Source organism: Crocuta crocuta, unplaced genomic scaffold, assembly GCF_008692635.1.
Source record: "Crocuta crocuta isolate KB4526 unplaced genomic scaffold, BGI_CrCroc_1.0 scaffold10, whole genome shotgun sequence".
Classification (NCBI taxonomy): domain Eukaryota; kingdom Metazoa; phylum Chordata; class Mammalia; order Carnivora; family Hyaenidae; genus Crocuta; species Crocuta crocuta.
This window is the reverse complement of record NW_027527551.1, coordinates 480,623-499,645: the sequence shown is the minus strand read 5'-3', so window position 1 is coordinate 499,645 and position 19,023 is coordinate 480,623. Positions and strand designations below refer to the sequence as shown.

General features: G+C 43.4%; 1 long non-coding RNA gene across 1 annotated transcript in view; it reads left to right on the top strand.

The window, feature by feature from the left end:
- The window catches only part of LOC144235625 (uncharacterized), a 19,822-nt gene extending 3,288 nt beyond the window's left edge, over nucleotides 1–16,534 (top strand). The window contains exons 2-4 of the long non-coding RNA XR_013336267.1: nucleotides 2,192–2,282; nucleotides 11,426–11,719; nucleotides 16,432–16,534. This is a non-coding gene — a long non-coding RNA (uncharacterized LOC144235625). The remainder of the gene's footprint in view (nucleotides 1–2,191; nucleotides 2,283–11,425; nucleotides 11,720–16,431) is intronic.
- The last annotated feature ends 2,489 nt before the right edge of the window (nucleotides 16,535–19,023 follow it).

Below are 19,023 nucleotides of genomic sequence, written 5' to 3'. Positions count from 1 at the left end.
AAACATAGACCTCAACATGGAGTTCCAGAGCTTTCAGGAAGAGAAAAAGAAAGAACACTACTGTTTTAAAAGTAGATGTCACCTGACCTGAGTATAAGTTGTGTACGGCTATAGGCGGCAGGGAGGAGAAAATAAGCTAACAAAACAATCCCAGTGAAATAAAGGTAAACTAATATTTGAAGCAAAAAACTTTCTGGAGGAGACACAGGTCTGCTTCGAGAGTGGCGTCAACCCTGTCCTTCCCAGACAGATGGAGATGGTCTCCAAATGGCGTGTAGTGCTTCTGGATGTGCGAATGGGCCTCGCAGGGGCTTGGACAGGCCCCTGAGTCGGCCCCCACCGCGGCCCGGGCCCTGCTCAGGTTACCTGCAGGCCCGAGCCAGGCAGCGGCTGGCTGGGGTCCTGGCGGCACAAAACCTTCCCAGTTTTCCTCACAATTTTCCCCTCTTCCTTGCAATGTTTTGGCAGCTGTGGGGCCTCTCTTGCTCCTCCCTTTCAACTCGCCTAATGCTTCGAGCCACAGGGGAGACCCAGACCCTGCAGAACATCCCGGAATGCGAAGCATTTGCAGTGAGTCACAGCTGCGGAGGTGCCAGCAAGGGCTGTTCCAGACTTGGAGAGGGAGCGGGGAGGGGTCAGTCGAAGCAGCTGCAGGGCCCGTGTCAAAGGCGGCACCCAGGACAGAGGAGCGGGGAGCACTGGCTGGAATGAGGAAAGACTGCAGTGAGAGAGAGGGTGCGTGAGGGCGGCTCCCCTCAAGCTTCCCCACCTGCTTTACAGTTCTCTAAGTCCTAAACGTCTTCACAGAAAAAAACAACCTTCTGGAATACAGAGAACCGCAAGTTGGTCTTTGGAAAATGATCCCTGGCAGTCCGCTAACCAACAATCATGAAGGGCTGAGCTCACTGGGCTTTGCAACACACTATTTTAAGATGCACTGTAAAAATGCAGTGGGCGCTCTCTTTACTCCAACACAGGGGGCATTCACTGGCTCTCACTGCTGGAAAGTATTACTCCCTTGTAAGTCCTGGACAGAGCATTTGAGTGTCAAAACTTTGCCCTTTGGAAGCTTTTTTATTAATAACTGAATAGGGGCACCTGAGTGGCTCTGTCAATTAAGCCTCTGACTTTGGCTCAGGTCATGATCTCGTGGTTTATGTATTCGAGCCCCACATCAGGCTCTGTGCTGATGGCTCAGAGCCTGGAGCCTGCTTCGGATCCTGTGTCTCCCTCTCTTTCTGCCCCTCCCTCCCACACACTCATGCGCACCCGCTCTCTCTCTCTCAAAAATAAACATTTAAAAATTAAAAAAAATAACTGTGAATAGAGGATACATTCTTAATATTCATCCAAAATATATTTTTAAAGCCATAAATAAGTACGGGTCCCTCTCACTTTTGTCCACCCCAGCACCTACTTCTCCGTTGTGGAATCAATCACTGTTACTTGTTTCTTGTGTATTTTTCCAGAAGTGTTCTTTGCATGTACAAACATGTCTGGTGTACGTAAATTTTTGTGCAAATAGCATACGTTACACAACGTTTCATACTTTGTTTTTCACAGCTCTGGAAAGGTTTCATATCAGTACAAATAGAGCTCTCTTGTTTATTTGTTCATTTTAGCTGGATATTTAACAGCACCCTGTTAATACACATTTTAACTGGATATTTAACAGCACCCTGTTAATACACATTTTAACTGGATATTTAACAGCACCCTGTTAATACACATTTTAACTGGATATTTAACAGTACCCTGTTAATACACATGTCATTTGTTTTCATTCTTTCCCTATTACAAACTGCTTCAGGTGGATATCTTTGAGTCTATATATAGGTCAAATTTCTAGAGATGGGATTGCTATGTTATATTTTGACATTTTGTTATTTTTTGTGTTTATTTAATATTTTATTTTTAAGTGATTTCTACACCCAACGTGGGGGTGAATTTACAACCCCAAGATTAAGAGTCGAATGCTGTACTGTCAGCCAGCCCGGCTCCCCGTATTTTGACATTTTGACATTTTGTCAAATTGCCCTTCATAGAGATTACACCAATTTATACTCATGCATGAGTGTGTCTGTTTCCCTTATTCCTCAGCACAGGGTTACCCAACTTTTTAAACCAATTGATAGGTTAAAATATGGTCTCTCGTAATTCTAATTTGGTTTCTTTCTCTCTTTCTTTCTAGTTTTATTCATTTAATCTCTACACCCAACGTGGCACTGGAACTCATGACCCTGAGATCAAGAGTCACATGCTCTACCACCTTAGCCAACAAGGTGCCCCCTAACTTGGTTTCTTATTGGTGAGGTTTCTTATTGCTGAGGTTTCTTATTGCTGAGACTGAGCATCTTTCCCCAGGGTGTGTGAGAGGCAACGGTATTTTCTGTTCTGTGAGTTGTGTTCTCCGCCCATTCTCAATTATACTGTTGGTTCTGGTTTATTGAACTCCATGTATTAAGGAAAATAGCGCTTTGTCAATGTATATATGGAAAATTTTTTCCCAGTTTGATTTTCTTCTCCCCATACGTACAATGTTTATTTCATACAGAACTCTTCTTCTTAGAAAGAACTTAGAAAGAGGTCTTAGAAAGTTTAGCATTTGATAGTATTTCCCCTGAAATTATGATAAATCTCCCCCATATTTCCCCATATTTTCTACATAAGATGCATTAGTTTGCATTTAGTCTTTATATCTGTGACCCAGCAGAATTTATTGTACTGGTAGGATCTAGGCGCCACCTTTCTCCAGATGACTATCCAGTTGTTCCCACACTATCTTATCTGAAAAATCCAATCCTCACCTCATTAAGCTGAAATGCTGCCTTTATCAGAAACTTAAGTTTTCCAATATATTTGTATAGCAACGTATTGGTACCTAACAAATCAACCTAAATTTAGTGACAAAAATAATACACCTTTGTTACCTTGCAGTTTCCATGGGTCAGGAATCCAAGCACAGGTTAGCTGGGTCCTCTGCTTTAGGGCCTTTCTCAAAGCTCAATCAAAGTGTCAGCCGGGGCTGGGGTCTCATCTGAGGCTTGACTGGAGAAGGATATGCTGCCAAGCTCACGTGGCTGTTGCAGGATTCAGTGTGTTGTAGGTTGTCAGATTGAGGGCCTGGCTTCCTACTGACTGTCTGCTGGAAGCCACTCTAAATACTTGCCTCTCCATAGGACAGCTCACTTCATCAAAGCCAGCAAGGGACAGAGTCAATAGAGAGAGTCTGGTGGCAAGAGGCTTACCTTCTTATCCAGTCTTATGTAATGTACAGAAGTGACATTCCACCACCTATGCCACATTCTGTTGGTTAGGATTAAGTCACAGGTCCCACTTAAAGTCAAGGGGAGGGAATTATGCAAGGGAGTGAATACTAGGATGTGGATATTCATTGGGGACCGTCCTAAAGTTTGTCCATCCAGTGATTCATGTCCCTCCCACAAGCAAAACGCACCCACCTGCTCTCAAGTTCTGCAAAAGTCTCACCCCCTTAGAGCATCACTCTGAAGTCTGGAATCTCATCATCTAGACCAAGCCAGATGTGGCTGAGGCTCTTGGGGTGCAGTTCATTAAGTCCAGCTCCTGGACCACAATCCCTGCCCATCTGTGGACCTGTAGGATAAATGCGACCTGTCACTTGCTCACGCACCTAACATGCAGTGGGGGGGCAGGCAAAGGATAGCAGCTAGAAACACTCCCATCAAAAAGGAAGAGCATGGGAGGTACAAAAAAGTCCCCGTCCATAGCAATTCACAGGTTTGGATGTGTTCAAAACGTCTATACCCTACTTATACTGGTATATAGAGAGAGGTATGTTGTGCTTACTGAGCTCCAAGGACTTTTCTAAGTGCTTTATCTATATCAACTTATTTAGTCCTCACAACAGCCCTAGGAAGGTCGATACTACTATTATCCTAATTTTACAGAAGAGCAAAATGAAGTACAGAGAGGTTCAACAAGTTTCCAAGGTCAAACAGCTGACAAGTGGCAGAGCCAGACAGGAGGGGAGTATTCCTGGAAAAGCAATTTGTAGGAGGTTTGGGTGAAGGAGGAACTGAACTGGTGTTCTCAGCTGGCAAAAATTCTTCCCAGCTCCTTGTAACACAAAGGTTGTGTGTGTGTGTGTGTGTGTGTGTGTGTGTGTGTGTATGAGAGAGAGAGAGAGAGAACGAGAGTTTAGCCCTTTCTACTCCACAGTCAGCAGTGGTCAACAACCGTGGATCTATTCACAATTCATAGGTATTTTTTCCCTACGCTACGTACTTCACTGACAGACTGGTTCCTACGAATATGCAGGAGTGTGTGTTTCTTCATTTAACCCCACCTCTCCTGCTCCTTCTCAGTGCCGGCTGGAAACTCCCATGGCCAGCCTAAGCATCCTGTTCCCGTCGTTTCTAACAAGGGAGTGTTGAATTCTCCCTCATGGCATACGTGTGGGGGGATTTGCCTGAGACCCACGCTGCAGGCATCCCTCCTGGTGTCTCCGCCAGCCCTCATTGATCTGCACTGCATCTGGCAGCCCTTCCCCTTTATTGTAGATCAGGCCTTGAAGTTGTCACTTCAGGTTGCCCACTCCATATCCATTCCCCTTGCCCTCCTTCCTAACAGAATCCCAACTTTCTTAAGACATCCAATGCCGTTAAATGCAGCCCGAGAGAGTCAAGGGAATGTGGCTCCATCTCCTCTAGTTCTGCTCTATGAGTGTACTCTGATGAACCTAAACCGGTTTCAGTAATTCCTTCTCCCCTTTTGACTGAGTTTGGTTCGGTAACCAAGGTTTGAGCCAAACAGCACAAGGCCATCCCTTTGGTGACAGCTACTGACCCAAAGGTGGGCGTATGAACTGAGTTGGTCTGTCAGGATTTTACTTGCTCTCTCATCTAGTGGATATAAACAAAGAATCATGTAGCCAAAATTGCTATGGGCAGCCATATTAGAAACATAAGGGGAACAAGGCTTTGGATGAATCGTATGGACAACAGTAATGAGAGGCAGAAAAAATCTGGGTGGTTGATGCTATCGTTGAACGTGTCATATCTTTGGAGCTCCTATTATACGAATTAGCACATTTCCTTGGTTTTTTTTAAATGTTTATTTATTTTTGAGAGACGGTGGGGAGCGGGGAGCAGAGAGAGAGGGAGACAGAATCTGAAGCAGGCTCCAGGATCTAAGTTGTTAGCACAGAGCCCGACACAGGGCTTGAGCTCACAAACCATGAAATCATGACCTGAGCTGTAGTCAGACGCTCAGCCAACTGGGCCACCCAGGTTCCTCAACACATTTCCTTATTTTTAAAGCCAGTCTGAGTCAGACTTACTGTTGCTTTTAATCAAAAGCTTCCAAATTAGTAAAGAATGAGAGATGGTGCCTAGTTTGGTCAAAGTTATATCTTGTTTTTCATTATTTTGGCTTTTTTTTTTTTTGGTAACTTCTACATTGGGTCAATTACAATCACTTATTTTTGAGGATATTCAAAACTGACTAGTATTGCTAATTACTTTCATGAGCTCTAATAGTTAAAATAGGAATTTAAACTATCTAAAAGTACAATTAGCTTCAAAACACAGAACAATAACATTGTCCAGGGAAAGCTCTGCCTCGTATTAATTGTCATGTTCAAGGAAGCAGGTGACATCCCACACCACATCTGCACATGCCTCCTTAGACTTAGCACCTCCTGCTATATTTGTGTCTGTGAGTCATCTACCACTGGGGGCTGTGGGATGCTTGAGGCAGGGGTTGGGTTCTCCTTGTCCAACAACTTAATGTATGTACCCCTGTAACTTGAGTGGATGCCAGACATAAAACTCCAATATTCATTTCCAAATCTCAGAGTAATTCCAAAGGCACTTAGATGCCTAAGTATAAAAGCCGAAATCAGGGGTGCCTGGGTGGCTCAGTCAGTTAAACGTCTGACTTTGGCTCAGGTCATGATCTTGCGGTTCATGGGTTTGAGCCCCACATTGGGCTCTGGGCTGGCAGCTCAGAGCTTGGAGCCTGTTCCGGATTCTGTGTCTCCCTCTCTCTCTGCCCCTCCCCCGCTCATGCTCTGTCTCTATCTCAAAAACAAACTATAAAAAAAATTTTTTTTTAAAGCCAAATCAGAATGGCACCCTGAATAAATAAATGGGGGCCTTAATGAAGTAAAGACTTCTCTAAAATTTCAAAACCCATTGTCATAATGGAGAGCAGGAAGAAATGTTACATCAGGCTTTTTTTTCACCCCTCAATTATTCATTGTGCTATATGTGCTTAATATGTTGTGTGTTGATTCTAAAACTCTGGGTGGTCCTTACATTTTTCTCCCAATGAAAAGTAGAGCGCTTTTGCACTTGAGATCCTGCATGGAGAATTGATTTAAGTAAGTCCAAAGGAGGATTGGATAGAAGCTGGGCTTGGAACTAAGCATTTCTCCAAACCTGGGTAGCTGGGAAGGGGCAGGGTTTACGGGTTTTCTGGAAGTGACAAAGATGGAGTCCCATTTGCACAGTGTGTCAGATGGGGTGAGTAAGGGATGCCTGAGTCTCTGAGGGTGAACTTCCCCATTAGCAGGGTGGACCACTCTGGAGAGCTACTGGGTTGGTCCAGATGACACTGTCTGCACAAGCAACCCTGGAAGCCCAGCTCTCCATGGCTGCAGCAGGGACAGAAAGGGAAACCTCAACAATGTCCAGGATTTTGCTTTATCTCTTGGTTTGCGCTTTTTGCATTTTAATATGTCCTTCCGCCACACATAGGTCACAAAGATTTCTACATTTTCTACTAACTTCATGATCATTTTGAAAATAGATCCTTAACCCTTTTGGAGCTAACATTTGTCTGTACAGTAGGTATGGATTCGGTTTTATTTTATTTTTCTCATCTAGTAAATAGTCTGTCCTTTCCCACATTTGTATGTGGGGACCAAGTGTTAATCTAAGCACAGCTCTGTCTCTAAGCCATCTGTTACTCTGTTCCAAGTATTCATTTTGTCTGTTCTTGAATCAGTATCATAATGTCTGAATGACTGTGCCTAAGTAGTATGTCTTAAATATCACCACTATGTCTTTCTTTTTCAAAGTAGACTTAGCTAAATCATGGACTTGTTTTTCCAAATAAATTTCAGAATAACTTTTCAGTATTTCTCAAAAACAAATAAACAAAACGAAATCTGCCATTTTGACAAGATTGAATTTATAGATTAATTTGAAGATAATCTTCATTTTCATAATATTAAGCTATTCTGTTCATAAGTGTGGAATACCCCTCCACTTATTCAGATCTTTTATGTCCTTTTAAAAAAAAAAAAAAGATTTTATTTTTAAGTCATCTATATACCCAACCTGGGGCTCGAACTCACAACCCTGAGATCAAGAGTCACATGCTCCGTTGACTGAGCCAGCCAGGTGCCTCCTTTTATGTCCCTTAATAGAGTTTAAAATTTTTTCCTTCTAGAGCTCAAGTGTATTCTTTAATTCCTAGAGTCTCTTGCAGCTTTTGTTGCTCATGTGAAAGATATCTTATTTTTCTATTACATATTTGCCAGTTGCTCATTGCTAGTATAAAGANTCAAGTTGGTTTCCATATAACACCCAGTGCTCATCCCCACAAGTGCAGGTTGCATAGATTCTTCCCTGGGAGGAGATTTTCATAGGTAGGAAGTGGAAAAGGAAAAGGAACATGAAGGAAGGTGTAAAGACAAGAGACTCCCTAAGTAAGAAGCCCAAAGTCCAGAGAAGAGAGCTGCCAGGTACTTTGGAAACCAATTTTATTACTTCATCTTTTCCCCTGAAGCTTCACGGAATTCTAATTCTGGCATAGAGGCCAGACTCTTCAGAAATGTGCCATCTTTTCCTCTGTGACTGGCTCCAACTTCAGGGCCTGCTACAGCCCTGTCAGCCCTCAGCACCGTCACCACACCCTCACCAATGCAGACAGTCTTCTGGTTCAGCAGCCTCCCCACCGGCCTTCCACATTCTAACTCCCCAAACATCTGTAGCATCACGTCCATCCGTTTATCATGCCACTCCTACTCCGCAACTGGGATCCTCGCCTCCTTCAGACCAGAAGCCAGAGTCATTACTGCTGCTCACCAGGCTGTCCACAATAGCCCAGCTCCCATTTGCTCTCTGACCTCATTACCTACCGTGCCCACCCCTGCCCACTTTGTCTTAACATCTGAGGCTCCTTTCTATTCCTCCAACTTGGCAAGCAAGCTACAGCCTTGGGGCCTAAATAATTACACTGTTGCTTCATAAAATACACTAAGCAGCTTAAAATAACAAAGCTTTGTTATTTCTCACAGCTTTAAGGGTCAGAAAGCTGGGAGTGGCTTAGCTGGCTAGTTCTGATTCAAGGTTTTGGATGAGACTGGAGGTAAGCTTCTGGCTATGGCTGCAGTCTCATCTGAAAGCTCAACTAGGGGAGGATCCCCTTCTAAGCTCATTCACAAGGTTGTTGGCAGGCCACAGATCCTCATGGATTTTCAAAGTAAGGGCCTCACTTCCTTCCAGGATGTTGCTGAGACACTGCCTTCAGTTCCTTGCCACACAGGCCTCTCTGTAGAGCACAGAGCAGCCCTCCTGGCAGTTGGCTTTCCCTAGGGAGAATGATATTGGAGAAAATGAACAATCCAGAATGGAAGCTGCAGTCTCTTTGATACCCAACTGCAAGGGACACCTGGGTGACTCTGTCTGTTGAGCGTCTGAATTTGGCTCAGGTCATGATCTCATGGTTCGTGGTTTTGAGCCCCATGTCAGGCTCTGTGCTGACAGCTGAGAACCTGGGGCCTGCTTCAGATTCTGTGTCTTCTTCTCTCTCTGCCCTCCCCCATTCACACTCTGTCTCTCTCTCTCTCTCTCAAAAATAAACATTAAAAATTTTTTTTAATTTAAAAATTTTAAAGTTAAAAAAAATTAAACCTAGCTGAAAAAGTAACATACCATCAGTTCTATAATATTCTATTTATTTCAAATTCAGCCCACACCCAAGGGCAGGAGAATTAAGTTCCAAACCTTGAAGGGTATCATGCCTTCAGGGACATATTTTTTATAACAACCACAAGACCTTTGTTCTCTCTTCCAGGGATCACTGCATGGCTGGCTCCTTCTCTCATTCAGGCCTCTGCTCATCAAAGAGGCTTCTTGTGATATTTCTGTCTAAATGGCATCATTTTCTCTCCCTGTCCTTTGTGGGATTTTTTTTTCCTTTATCATCTGAAAGATTTTATCATTTGTCTTCCCACTAGAATATTAGCTTAAAAAAGGTAGAAACTTTGTTTTACTTACTATTAAATAAGGGACCTAGAATTATGACTGGCGTATAGTAAGCACTCAATAAATACTTATAGGGAAAGAGAAGAAAGAAGGGGGATGAGAATGAGAATCCCAGAATAGGGGTCACATCTTTAGTGTCTTCCAGATGGAGATCTGGTTCATGTCTAGAGAATATACTATCTGGCCCAGCCCTGTGTATATCTGCCAGACGGCAGGCCGGGGAGGAACCTGTGACTTTTCTACACATGGAGATTTGTAGTGGATTGGACTGTGTCCCCAAAAAGGATATGTCCTAACCTCTAGTACCTATGAATGTGACCTTATTTGAAAATGAAATCCATACAGATGCAATTAAGTTCTCTACAGATGGTATTAAAGAGGATCATCTCCATGACTTACATATAAATTAATGACTCAGATAATTTTTCATGGTCCTACATGCCAAAATAAAGCCCTTAAAAATCATGTTGCTAATGCATATGTAATTTTTTAAAAACAACTTTCCTGTATATGCTTAGAATTCTGTCTAAATTCGGGATATACAGGAAACAGTATCACCAGATGCCTCTGACGAAGGCCACTAAGGGTGGGAGAGCAAAGTACCAGGGAGGTATTTTGAAGTATATGCCCCTTTTGTGCTACTTGAAGTGAGTGTTGTTTTTTGTTTTCTTGGGTTTTTATTTTTTATTTGAGAGAGAGAGAGCATGTGTGAGACCGGAGGAGAGGAGTAGCAGGAGAGAGAGAGAGAGAGAGAGAGAGAGAATCTTAAGCAGGTTCCATTTCTAGTGTGGAGCCTGATGCAGGAAGGGCTCCATCCCACGACCCTGGGATCATGACCTGAGCCAAAAATCAAGAGTCAGACTCAACTAACTGAGCTATCGAGGCAGCCCTGTCCTATTTGAAGTGTTATCTTGTATCGCTGTTTTCTCAAACATACACAAACACACAATTAAGAAAAAATAGCATGGAATTCCTATTGCTTTTATAAGCTGTGATATAGTTTCCACAGAGTTAGAAGTATCTTTTAGCCAACAATTACTTAATCAAAATCAAATATCTATGAAATAATTAATTTGTTTATATAAAGAACAGTGATGGAAGCAGAGCAGCATGATGGTTACTACTGGGTGGAGGAAGAGGAATCAGGCAATTATTGGCCAAAGGATATATAGCTTCAGTTTTGCAAGATGAGTAAATCCTAAAGTATACAGTATAATGCAGACAGTTGACAATCCTATACTGTATATTTTGAAACTTGTTAAGATGTAGATCTTATATTAAATGTTCTTATCACAAAAGAACAAGAAAAAAGAGGGAGGAAGGAAACTTTTAGGGGCCATGGTTAAGTTTATGGTATTGTTTACTATAGTGACATTTTCATGGGTGTACGTTTACCTTCAAATTCATCAAGATGTGGGACACCTGGGTGGCTCAGTCAGTTAAGCGTCCAACTTCAGCCCAGGTCATGATCTTGCAGTTTGTGAGTTCGAGCCCCATGTTGGGCTTTGGGCTGGTGGTGAGGGGCCTGTTTGGGATTCTCCCTCTCTCTCTCTCTCTCTCTCTCTCTCTCTCTCTCTCTCTCCCTCTCCCTCTCTCCCTCTCTTTCTCTCTGTCCCTGCCCCACTTGCTCTGCCTCTCTCTCTCTTTCAAAATAAATAAACTTAAAATAATTCATCAAGATATATACATTAGCTATATACAGCTTTTTGTGTATGTCAATCACACTTCAATTAAAAATATTTTAAGGAAAGAACAGTAGTATTACTAATAACGGTTTGGCAAACAGTTGTGAGATTTTGGGGCTTGAAATCTGTTTGCAAATCAGATTTGAATTCCTCTACCTGTTTAATTTTTTTTATAACTTTGGAATGTTAGGGTACATTTGCATCTTAATATGGTTGAATAAAGGTGAAGGCATGCTAAAATGATTGCTACAGTTAGATAAAACAAAAAACTAAAACTAAAAAAGGTCAACACCCCAGAACACTGGCCATTTTTTGTTTTTTTTTTTCCAAATAAAAAGGTGAGATGGGCATATGTATGAATGTTAAGTTTAAGGACAATGATTATTGTATCCATCATAATAAAGTATTTCCAGAGACCCAAAATGAAACTATACTCACTGATACTCATTTATTCTTTCTTTCATTCAAATGTATTGCCTCCAGGTTCCTCGTGGTATGATAAAAGCTGAATATAAAAGCAATCAGGCAGGGAATCTGCTCTCAAGATGGTGACAGACTTGTAACTGGGGATGTATAATTCACTGTGATGGCCACAAAAAAGTAGCACAGTAGCCTACAAGGAAGGAGTGAGCAGGTGAACATCAAGGTCCTTCAAGAGGACAGCTTCGATGGTAAAAGTCCTTTGGATGATCAGTTTTGTTGATGGGTCCATGATGGACTCTATTACGATACCGTGACTATAATATCATGCCATCTAAACAGAATCCTTCCTCCCTGGTACGTGATCAACTTCTGTGATTCTTGGCAGTGTATATTCCTGATGTGCAGTGTATATTCCTGATGTGCTCTTAACAGCTTTCAAACAGCAGGTTGGACTCCTTCACCAATGCTATAGGAAGATGACACCATCAAAAAAGAGCTATAAGTTGGAAGCAGAGAGTGGTTTCCCTGTAAGGAAAGAAAAATGAAGGAGCTATAAGTTTTGAAATTAAAATTTGACATCCTCGGCTAATTCAGATCTTTAGTGATTTAGTTCATGCTCTGCACTACACTTTGCAAAATGTCAGTTAAGAGCTGGACGTAAAACTCATACATCTAGTTGGAGTAGTGTGGTTCGAGCCCATTTTTGCTAAAGGACATTATTTTTGTGCCATGACAGAGATGTCGGTTGCTTCTTACCGTGCTTTCTTCTCCTTGGGCACATGGCGATACCACGTGCCCCAGCCCTCCTTGCCATTGGGGGCAGTCATGTGAAGTCTTGTGTGCCACTGCCTGGCCCGGGCCATTAACCCCTTCCGTGCTTGGTCCTCTTGCCCTTTACCCCCTTGCATCTGACAGCGATGCAGAAGACCACCAGAGCTGCCCCAGAAGCCACCAGTTAAAGACAGTAGAGCCTCCATCAGCTCTAGCGCTCAAATGACTGCAAGAGGAGGCACCCCACTGACTGGTGGGAGTTCCCTGGCACTGTTCCGTGAACAAGAAATAAGCTGTGAGGTATTTGAGCCATTATACATAGCTACAGTAGTTAGCCTTGCTTAACTCATAGCAATATTCTTCTCTTTTACTTTTTTTTTTAATTTTTTTAATTTATTTCTAGGAGAGAGAGAGATAGACAGCGTGAACAGGGGAGGGTCAGAGAGAGAGGGAGACACAGACTCTGAAACAGGCTCCAGGCTCTGAGCTGGCAGTCAGCACAGAGCCCGACGCGGGGCTCGAACCCACGAACCGTGAGATCATGACCCAAGCGAAAGTCGGATGCTCAACCAACTAAGCCACCCATGCGCCCCTCCCTTTTACTTTTTTGGGGGAGGGAGGAGACACACAAGAAAGGATAAGTTGAGGGAAATGTAATTATAATGTTTCTGCTGGGCATCTGTCATTTGCCCCTTTAGACTCATGCTCTATCCTTCTGTATCCTGCGTTTAGCCCTACATTCTGGGCCTCTCAGCCCTCTGAATGTCTGGACGTGAGATGAAGGTCAGGATATTTCTTGTGCTGGCTCCCTCCCTGGGAGGTCCTAACAGGAGTTCACTGCTCCTCTCAGTCTGGCCTGTTTACGTGACTGTCTCACTCCTTCCGGATTCAAATAGCAGTTCCCTGCCCTTAGCCCCTTGGCCTTGAATTAGCTTGGCCAGCATCACAAAATACCACAGACTAGGTGCTTAAACACCTCTCATGGTGCGAGAGGCTGGGGAGTTTTAGATCAAGATGCTAAGATTCCTGCTGTGTCCCTAGAGAGAGAGAGGGAATGAGAGAACATTCTTTGGTCCCTTCTCATAAGGGCACTGATCTCATCATGATGACCCCTGCATGAGTTCATCTAAACCTAATTACCTCCCAAAGGCTCCACCTCTTAATCCCATCACATTAGGGGTTAGAGCATCAACACATGACTTTGCCGGGGCGGGGGAGTGCAAACATTCAGTGTGTAACAGCCTACAAAACCCAGGTTACCACATCATTCTATGCCATGACTCCAGGCCCACACCTTATAAGGTGTAAATCAGCCCTCTGTAAATCAAGCCCTCTAGAATCCTCCCACTTTGAGTGGGCCATCTCTTTCCTGTTAGCACTATGACTGAGACAATACTGCTTTTGTCTTCATTCTCAAAACTAATAGTAACAAAGATTGTACATATTCCCAGAAAGGGGTAAGCTGTACATTTTAGGGCAGTCAATAACAATCACAAGCAATAATTCCCATGAAAATTATTACATCTCTCTCTCCAATGGTCCCTTGAGGTTAGTGGCATCTCCAGATTCACCTGTCTGCAAACCAAGCCTAATAATACATAAGTACCTTTAACATTAGGGCAGAGTTTGAACCCTGCATTCAAGGCTTTTCATAATCTGGTCTCTGCCTCCTCTCCAGCGTTATCATTGCCTTCTCTCCAATCCTCATCCTACAAACTGGGGGAAACATGACTCTGACCCTACACATCTCAGGCCCTTTGTCTGGATTCCCTCTCATCTTCCTCTTCATTTAACTCCTGGTAGTCTTTCAAAACTCAGTTTACCTCTGTCCTGCTGGGGCATCCTTTCCTGATATCTACATCCACCCCCCACCCCCACCCACCCACGCACATACATACCTTCCCAGCTTGGGTCCGGCACTCCTCTATGCTCACATCATGTTGTGCCTCTTACTATATCACACCACTTTACTTCCTGCCTCCTGACTGCTGGATTGGAATCAACTACTATTAATGTCTGTATCTCCCTAGTAGGTCCTTAATATGCATTTGTTGAATGCATAAACATCCAATCGTTCTAGGCTTTTGTTAAAAATTTTGTTAAATTCCTGTGGGGGACCTGGGTAAAGCTGGAATGAGGATAGGGGGATGCCCTCTTCGGTTCCCATCCCTCTTCCACAAGAGCTGCAGACTTGGAAAAACAGCACTGTCTCCCTTCCAGAGTCTCTTCTCCATAGAATGAAGATATAATTTCATCACCCCTGCCTTTAACATGTCCAATTCACCACAAACGCCCAATATATAGGACCTGAGTTACTGAAGTTTTGCTGTTAAACATATTTAATCATTTTTTTAAAATTTAATTTTCTGAATAGGCACTATGTTGTCATAGGGTCAAAACCAAAATGCATAAAAGTTATACAGTAGGGCCACCTGGGTGGCTCAGTCGGTTGAGCATCCGACTTCAGCTCAGGTCACGATCTCACAGTTTGTGGGTTTGAGCCCCACATGGGGTTCTGTGCTAACAGCTCAGAGCCTAGAGCTTGCTTCTGATTCTGTGTCTCCCCCTCTCTTTCCCCTTACCCCATTGTGCTCTGTCTCTCTCTCACTCTCAAAAATAAATAAACATTAAAACTTTTTAAAGAAAACAAAGTTATACAGTAAAAATGTCTCCCTCCACCCCAACCCATGTCTCCATTAACCCAGTGTTTGTCCTCTGTATGTCACTCTTCTTAACATATGCTTAGTTCCAGAGTTTGTAATGCCCTACAAGCTAATTGCAAATACACATTCTTATATTTTGCCCTTCTTTACCAAAGCATGACACTTTTTTGAATTTTTTTTTACTTAACCATGTTTTAGAAACCTTTCCTTACCCCCTCATTCTTTTGTACAGTTGCATAGTATTTTAGCATGTGGACATATCCAGTATCTTTAACCAAACCTTCACTAATAGACATCTGAGTTGCTTCTAATCTTATTTTGCAGATGATGCTTATAATGATGTTCATTTAATCTTGAGATGATGCTGTATGATCCGATGTATAATTCTTTTAACACTTTGACTCTGTACCTCAAAAACCATTTAATCTGTGGGCCAAGTAATATATGACATTTGCTAAAGGATAAATTAAGGTTAGACCATAGATCAATGACCTGAAAAAGTTATTTAATTTTATGAGTTCACTTCTGGGCATTTATCCATAAGAATGTTGGACGATATGGCAGAGTATGAGTTCATTTTAATAGAACAGGCAGCGTATGTGTAAACTTCGCAGATTTTGCCAAGGTCATTTGGACAAAGCAGCATTGAGGGTTCCTCTTGGGAAAAAGCTCAATCATTTTGGGACTTTTGATGACCAGTAAGACTTTAATATTATTTGGTATGCTAATGCGTTGTATTCAGCAGAAGTTTACAAAACAGGGAAGGATCAGCATGGATATCTGCATCCAGAACACCAAAGGCCTCTGGAGAAGGGCATGATACATTAGTGTCGAGCCCTTGTTCATTCCAGAGGCTGAGAGGTCAGACGGGGGTTTTCTGACTGCTCCCCAATACAGAACAGAATTCTGTGTGGGGTGCTGTATGGTAACCCTGTATGTATCTGGTGCCATGAAGCTGATGTACCATGTGGCCAGAGGGAGATTGCATCCAGCTGCCCCTTCTTATGTGCCTGGTTGTCAGGGTTGCTTAGTGAGAACAGCCCTTGGGCGTGGCACGCGCTACATCTGCTGGAGAGCAATGACAGGTTGGAAAGAGCCAACTGACTACAACTAGAACCTACTCAGAAGGCTTGTAAGAGCTGATTTCCACAAAGGTGAGGGCAGAAGGGGGCACTGTGGGTGGGGTCTTATGAAGCTACTCAGCCTAAATAATGTATGGGTTTAAGGCCAAATCTGTAAGACCAGATGCATCTCCCTTCGGGAAGGATGGACCTCCAGGCCCCCTGAGGTAGAATCAACCAAGAATTCTTCGCGAGGCCACGCCCCCCTCTGCCAGACCTTGTTTGGGGGGGTAGGGGTTGGGATCTAAACTCATTTAGAGAAGCAAGTTGCTCTATCTCCTTTATCTCTTTATATGTATAGTTTATACTTTCCAGTTTGAAGACCTTTTTCCAATTTAAGAAAATAAACCAAAAGAAAAGACAGAGATAAAATTAGAGGTCTAAATTAAAGGGAACTGTTGCTGAAGAATATAGGTTATGGAGAGTTTTGACAAACCTTGACTTTATTTTGAACTTTAGCCCTTACAAACCATTCTGGGTTTCTGGTAATGGTAGCATATCTATTTTGCAGATTTCTGGAGCTCTCTCCAACGCACTCCACCTCTTCCCATCACACCAGTCGTCAGTTTGGAAACCCTAATGCAGATGAACTACTCTGTTATGTTTCTGATATTTATTAGGTAAAATTTTTAAGTTATATTGCTGTTTCCATGTGTGTTTGTTTATTTTCTGCCACAAGTTTCCAACGAGCATTTACCTGACAGACTGAGTTCCAGTCACTTGGGGATGCACCAGTGAGCAAAATTAGTACGGTCATGTCTCTACACTGGACGATGGAATGGTAGATGCAGATTCCATGTGATCAACAGTTAAACATGGGTCATGTTAATATATTTACTTCCAGTGCTTCTCAGATTCAAATATGGTCCTGAGCGAAAGATGAGCCCTCCTGTTGACTGTTTTCATTTTTCTTCTTTCTTCTTCAATTTTCTCAGACATTTGCTTGACCTTCCCTCATCTCACACACACACACACACACACACACACCCATACACACACACACACACACCCTACACCTGTCTTCGTGAACCTCCTAATTGAAAACACATGCAATTTGGTGCTTAATTAAAAATTTGTATTATAGGGGCTCCTGGGTGGCCTAGTCAGTTAAGCATCTGACTCTTGATTTGGGCTCAGGTCATGATCTAACAGTCATATGATGGAGCCCCATCAGGCTCTATGTCCAGTGTGGAGAATCTTAAGATTTTTTTCTCTCCCTCTCCATTTGCCCTTCCCCCTGTCTCACGCACACACATACACACACTCTCTCTCTCGCTTGCTCGCTCTCTCTTGCTCTCTCTGTCTTTCTCTCAAAAACAATTTTGTGTTATGACAGTATTTGTATGCTTCAGCCAGGTATCTATTGCTGTGTAACAAACAACCCCAAAACTTAGTGGCTTAAAACCACAGCCATTTTATTTACTCATGATTCTGTGGATCAAGAATTTGGGCTGGGCTTAGCTGAGTGGTCCTTGTGTTTCATATGGCATTGCCTGTGTGCTCTTATGTGGCTGCAGTTGGCTGGGAGATTGACCAGGGCTGGAATTTTCAAGGTGTCTTCAGGCATCTCTCTGCTGGTCTCTGTCCAGCAATGATAGGACTTCTTACATGGCAGCTGGCTTCCAAAGTGGAGACACAGCCTTGGAAATTATATAGCATCACTTTTATCACATCTTATTGGTCAAAACAGGTCCCAGAACCAGTGCAGATTAAAGAGGAGAGGAAACGTACTCCACCTCCCCCCAATTTCTTGGGGAAGGAGGTGGCAAGGTCACAGTGTAGCAGAACCTGTGGAATGGGAGATACCACTGCAGCGTCTTTGGAAACATGAGCTACCACACTTATAGACCTGTTTTGTGTTAGGCGGCAATTCATCATAAATCCCAGTTCTGGGCAGTAGTAATGAATCTAGCGTTAGTTTGTTTTCTTCCTGTACATCTGTCTGCTTCTTATTAATCCACGCTTTAGCTGTAAAGGATGTTTTGAATTATAATCCTGAGTTCCATGTGTATCAGTCAGTATTTTCAGTTCCAAGGCACAAGAAGCAATTCTGGCTCACTTAAGGAGAAAGGAATTTTCATTGGCTTTATCAAGTTGTTTACCAAAGACGGGAAGGTTGAGGAACTAGACACAGAATGGGGACAAAACCTGTAGGAGCCTGGCGGAAAGGCATATCCCCAGTGGTACCACAAGGACGCTCTGCTCAGGGCACTGTCGCTGGCACTGCACACACTAAGCTGCAGTGCTCTCCACACCCCTGGGCCTGGGCCTGAGGCTCGAATTCTTTCCCTTGTGGCCCTAAGTCCTGAACAGGAACAGCCAGTTGTCCAAGTCTACTTGACCCATCTTTGACCAGGAAGTGGGGAGAGGGTGGGTCCCTTCCACTTTAAAGGTTAGAGCTCAGGGTGACCTGCCCCCTACCCAGACTTAGATGATGGAGGGTTCCCCACAAATACAAAGGGCTACCCAGGGGGCGCCTGGGTGGCTTAGTCGGTTGAGCGTCCGACTTTCGCTTAGGTCATGATCTCGCGGTTCATGGGTTCAAGCCCCGCGTCGGGCTCTGTGCTGACTGCCAGCTCAGAGCCTGGAGCCTGTTTCGGAGTCTGTGTCTCCCTCTCTCTCTGGCCCTCCCCTGCTCACGCTGTCTCTCTCTTTCTCCTAGAAATAAATAAAAATATTAAAAAAAAAAAAAAAGGGGGGCTACCCGGCACTGAACATCCAGTAGTCCTTGCTGAAAGTGGCAGTTGTCCTGATCTGGGCCCTGCTCCCTCTCTGACCTCAACTCCTCTTTGCTCCATGGTGGCCTCAGTATAAAGCACCAACCAAATACGCTTCTGTCTCAGGGCAGTTGTGCATGCAATTTTCACATGGGAAATGCTCATCCCCAAATTCCTGCATGACTCTCTCTCACACCTTATTCAAGTCTGCCAATAGCCATTTTATCTAAAAGCATAACTCTTCACCCCACACTTTCTATTCTATGGAGCAAGGATTATAGCCTGGTTTGTTCAGTGCTGTAGCTCCAGCATCTAGAACAGTGCCTGGAAAACAGTAAATGTTCAACAAATAGGTCTTCAATAAATGAATACATGACCCCTTTGAA